This window comes from Otolemur garnettii, unplaced genomic scaffold (genome assembly GCF_000181295.1).
Source record: "Otolemur garnettii isolate 467f Iridium unplaced genomic scaffold, OtoGar3 scaffold00009, whole genome shotgun sequence".
NCBI classification, from domain to species: domain Eukaryota; kingdom Metazoa; phylum Chordata; class Mammalia; order Primates; family Galagidae; genus Otolemur; species Otolemur garnettii.
This window is the reverse complement of record NW_003852404.1, coordinates 25037379-25042736: the sequence shown is the minus strand read 5'-3', so window position 1 is coordinate 25042736 and position 5358 is coordinate 25037379. Positions and strand designations below refer to the sequence as shown.

Below are 5358 nucleotides of genomic sequence, written 5' to 3'. Positions count from 1 at the left end.
GTGGAGAAAAGGGAACACTTCTGCACTGCTGGTGGGAGTGCAAGGTAATACGTCCCTTTTGGAAAGAAGTATGGAGAATACTCAGGGATCTAAAAGTAGACTTGCCATTCTGTCCTGCAATTCCTCTACTAGAAGTATATTTAAAAGACTTCCCCACTTTACTACACTCCTCCCCCATTTGCTGTCTAAGCTGTAAGCCTCTTCACGTTATTAATCTGTGGGTCTGATTTCTACCCCAGGGCTTCTGCTTACTCTTGTCTCCAGCTTCTTTTTCCTGCATTCTTTGTTTTCACAACACTTTGCCATGAAGAGGAGAGATCAGGTATCAGTTTTCATCACAATAACCTCCTCCTGTATTACAAATCCCTAGAGTAGGAAGCTGTGGTCAGGCTAGTAGTGTGTTCACATTGAAACATGGGAGACTCAGCATAAATAATTCCTCAGGACAGGGCTACAAGTATGATCAGTGTTTGCATTTTCTCAGATAGATACACACAGCTAGTGAACAAGCTGTATAATTTCTCCAGAGCATGCAATATAATCTCTCTCTGTATTTTTCCTGTAAAAATACGCCATTAGATAAATGAATGGAAACATTTTTTCCCCAGAGGCATTACTGCAGAAGTCACATCTGCACACACATGCTATGTAGAGTGATATTAATATTTTGATGAAGTGCGAAGGTCACATCATATTGGTGATTAACTATAATGATCAGAAGAAGCCATGTAAGTTTCTCTTCTTATAATTTAATAAAATACAGGAAATCACTTTATCTCTGGGGAAAAAATCCCCTTTCATAAGCTATGCGAAAAAATAGTGCTTATATAAAATGAACAAGTGGAATTTAAAGCAACCTTCTTACATGTGGTACTCTAAGATATGTATACACAGGGATCCTTTGGACAATCTACTCACCAGAGAAAGGCTAAATTGTCCGTGATTTAATTGCTCCAGGGATTGCAAAGGTGATCTTGTATTTTGCCTCCAGTGACAGGTGCTATCCCTTTATTATAATTTGAGCCCCTGGGTGTTAAAACATTCATGGCTTTCCTATTAGGAAATCTGCATACTCCTCCAGCCATGTTTATTCATAATCCTCTGATGAGTTGCAGACAAGCTCGCGAAGAACTTAAGGCTTTGGCATTTTAGTCAGAAATGACTACCTTCACCCACAAACAACCACCACCAAAAAGAAAAAAAAAAAAAAGCCCTAGGCTTCTTTGCATTTATTTTTTTAAAAATTTATGAAATAGCTTTATGTTAGTATTTTGGGCCATTTGAAATTAAGTATAAAGTGCATCGTTGTACTTTCTAATGCAATGTTTTAGCAATTATTACTCAGAGAATCTGTATGTGAAGTGTGTGTTCTTATGCTGGTTTTAAAACATGTGTACACCAGAGGGCATCATAGCTTTTACTCAAAGCATCTTTAGAAATTTCCCTTGAAAGTGAATGTTATGTTTTGTTAAACTTTTTCTCTTTAGAATTGAGAAATTCTCTTTTCTTGATTTAATCACCATAAAGCATGTTTTAAAAAATCCATGTAAGTACTGAGTCAGCAGTAATAATATAATGAAATGAGAAACTTAAAGTAAGCAAGCCATGCCAATGATTTTCTTACCAGCAGCTTCTATTTCTTCATAGTTTGATTTTCTTGTTCGTTTCAGTACCACCTATACTACATTGTTCTTACAATGCATAAACTGTTTCCTTAATCCTACCTTTAGACTACTTTTGGTTCCACTCTACCTTTTTTAAACACCTCATTGTATTCTTGCTACAAAGGATCAATTCTTCTTGAAACAGACCTCCATTTGACTGATGAATTCTGAAAACATATTGAATATTGAAGGACAAAGGACTGAGACTCAGCCTTCCGGAAGCTCACTCCTAGTAAGGAGAAAATGGAAATGTATATGATGCCCACTCAGCATGATCAGGACTATGGGACAAAGTCCCAAAAGAGCTTCTCAGATGCGTCTCTAATTGAGCCGACCAGTCATGGAAAGTGCAGTGATAATGAACAGATGATTAAAGGGGAGGCAAAGGCAAAATTTAAAGTATGGTTGAAAAGTGAATTGGGTGCTATGGCAAAGTCTTGTTATTCTTCATATTGTTTTTCAATAAAATAGGAAGTTACTTGTATAGAAGGACAGGTAATAGAGGTAAAGAAAAAGTTATTTTCCTTATGTGGATTTCATGATAGCAATGTCAGAAATAAACATGGGCAAGAAAACAAATACTAGGAAAACTTCTAAAACCAGTAAATGGCATTAGTAGTTTTCTTCTATATTTTCAGAATATGATGTGATTATAGCTTTTAAACAATGGAACTCCTGAGTGATCATACCTTCAGCATGAAATAGAATATTTACAACAACCAAAGATGTATAAGGGACCCAGAGAGTGGAAGCATAGGGAGGCAAGCGCCCCACATTCCTGGAAGGAGATGAGAGTAGCCAGATAAGTAAGTCTTTGGCAGGAAGAAGATAGATGTATTACAACAGTACATCTTTTCCAATTTTCTTCAATGAAAAGAAATCTTTCCTCTTACAGAATGCTGTGCTTATATTCCTATTTTTTCTATTAAATGATAAGCTCCATAAGTGTGCTGATTTACCCGTGCGTCTCCCTCAGTAGTTAGGCTAATGCTTAAAAGAGAAGAAGGGCACAGTAAATACGCGGCGTGTGTGGTGCGGGACGGGAAAGGTCTCTGCCGCTAAGAATATGACACTTGAATGCAATTCCTTTAAAAATGACAACCTTCAAAATGCCAGAAGTACTTTCAATCATAGTTTTGCTGCTAACTGGCTTTGTTAGCTTTATTAAGTAATTTAATGTTTCTGTGCCTTGCTTTACCTGTTAAATAATGGTATTACAGTAGTTTAATACTTGTTAGTAGTTTTATACTTGTTTAATAATACACTTATTTAACTTGTTCCAGGCACCGGGATAAGGCACTTTTGTTTGTTGTCTAATCTACCCTTAATAATAACCCTTATGAAAGGGGGTGGTAATTATCTGCATTTATTCCAGTGAACCCTGAAATTACTCCAATGATAGTGGTGCCAAGTAACTTTCCTGACATTATACCAGTAGTATCTGGTGGAGTCGCAGCACAGAAGTCACCATCTCAGTGCTTCTTTGAAAATTCACTCTCAAATGTCCTTCTACCTTTGAAATGCTACAGTGGTGTGTGTGTGTGTGTATATATATATATATATATATATATATATAAAACCTAGCCATTGCTCAATAAAAACTAATTCTTTTGTGCTTCAGTATGTCCTTCTTATCCTCTGTATATAAGGTTTTTTATTATTAATTTTGGAAAAAAGAGATAATCAAGTTCTACTTAAAATCTCAACTATTTAAAGCTTAACATCAAGCTAGTCTAGATTTTTTTAAATGAAAACATTTTAATTGTTTAGACTAGGAAAACTGAATAGAATAAGTGTTCATAAATAATCTTAACACTGACTAGAAAGTGCTTTATCTTAAAGATTCCTTTCTATTACCTTCATGAAGAGAACAAACGTACCTCCTTGCTAATTTATTTTGAAAAGTGTAACTCATTGCCCTTCACAGAGGAGGAAAAAAGATATATAAAAAAAGCCATGAACACTATTCAAATTCATTGCCTCTTCCAGGTGTGGGTAATTGAGTTGCCTCAAGATCAATATGAAACTGCCTTGGATACAGAAAGTCAATAGCTACTTCCAAAGTCAGATCTGTCTAGTTTAGGTATCTATAAAGGCAAAACCTCTGGCTGCTGCTTCAGAATACATTGAAATCTGCATAACAACATTTGAGAGTGAATTTCATAAAGCAGGAGCTCCCTAAATATCATACCCTGAAACAAAGACGTTTGGAGAGGACTCTGTCCAGCAAATAACATTCTCTGGATATTTTCTGTCCTCCATAGTGATGTTGAAATAGCCTCATATTCTATTTCATCTAAATCCTGGTTTTAAAAACACCCTACCTGTCCAAGGATATCATTACTAGGCTCACAGAGATAGTTAAAAGTATTTATCTGTTTATGAAAAAGCAATTCAATGAGACTAATTTTATTTCATAAAAAAATTTACTTTTATCATACTATAACATTGAAAACATAATAAGCTCTCCTTTATTAACTATGAGCTGGCAATGAACGCGTATTTGCAACAAATTAATGTGGTGCAACTCTGATCTTCAAAAGCACATTGGTCATACTTACCTGGCAGGGCAGATACCATGATCACGAAGGTGGTTTTCCCAGGGCGAGGCTTATCCATTGCACTCTAGATGTGCTGACCCCTGCGATTTCCCCAAATGTGGGAAACTCGACTGCACAATTTGTGTTAGTGGGGGACTGTGTTTGTGCTTTCCCCTGCAAAAAAAAGGGAAAAAAAAAAAAAGAACATTGGTGATTTTGAACAGTAAGCAACACTGCCACCATCCTCAAGAAAAGTTTTTGCCAATGAAAGAAGAGCTCTATATGCTCTATATTGGAACTGGTGCTTGAAATGTGCGATATTCATTTTAATACCAAAACACTTTCCCCTAGGAACCACTTGTGAATTACATCACAACCACCACACTGTCCTAAATGAGGGCAGTGAAAAGAGCACTGCATTTTCTTTATAGATCTGTAGTTAATCCACAGAACAAATCTTAATTCCATAGAGCCAATCTTCATTCTTCATAGCCCGATTGAACCAAGTCTTTGCAGAAGACAAAGAAAAAAAAAGCAATAAACACACACATTTTGGGGCAATAACAATATAATATTGTATATTAACCTTCTCTGGCATACTTTAAGCCCCTGGTCCCTATCTTTGCCTGATTCCTAACATTTATTTAGGTGATAGTAGTAAAATTATACTTTAAACAAAGGGAAGTGAAAGATATTTTTAAGTGTCATATTTTTCCTTTTCATTCTCGGCGGTTTTTTTTTTTTTTTTTTTTTTTTTTTTTTTAAGTGGTTAAGAGTAGAATGTCTATCTTGTCCAGGGGAGATCAGAATTGCCCTCCATCTGGAATCCTCTGAAGGGAGTAGTACACGTCTCTGTGGAGGAATGCACATGTGGGTACAGGAAGAAGCAGATAATGATTTCTCAATAATAATGGGCAAAGTCTGTCTACATAAAATCTGATTGTTGCTAAGATTACTTGCTTCATTTTATTAGGTAAAGTCAATTAACTCTTAATAAAAGATATATAAACAATACTTCTTTAAAGCTGAGAAATATTTTTATTTGACATATTAACTTAGCTAAAAGAAAATGAGATGACCATTCAGAGCCCATATTTTCTATACTGTGGTGTGTTCACCACAGTAGAGATATACTGCCTTATTATTCTGAGTGT

The 5358-nt window shown here is 35.7% G+C and overlaps 1 non-coding gene across 1 annotated transcript; it reads left to right on the top strand.

Moving 5' to 3' along the window:
- Positions 1-4217: 4217 nt before the first annotated feature.
- On the top strand, positions 4218-4381 carry LOC111723241. The gene has a single exon (XR_002771824.1). It is a non-coding gene; the product is annotated as a U1 spliceosomal RNA (small nuclear RNA).
- Positions 4382-5358: the final 977 nt, after the last annotated feature.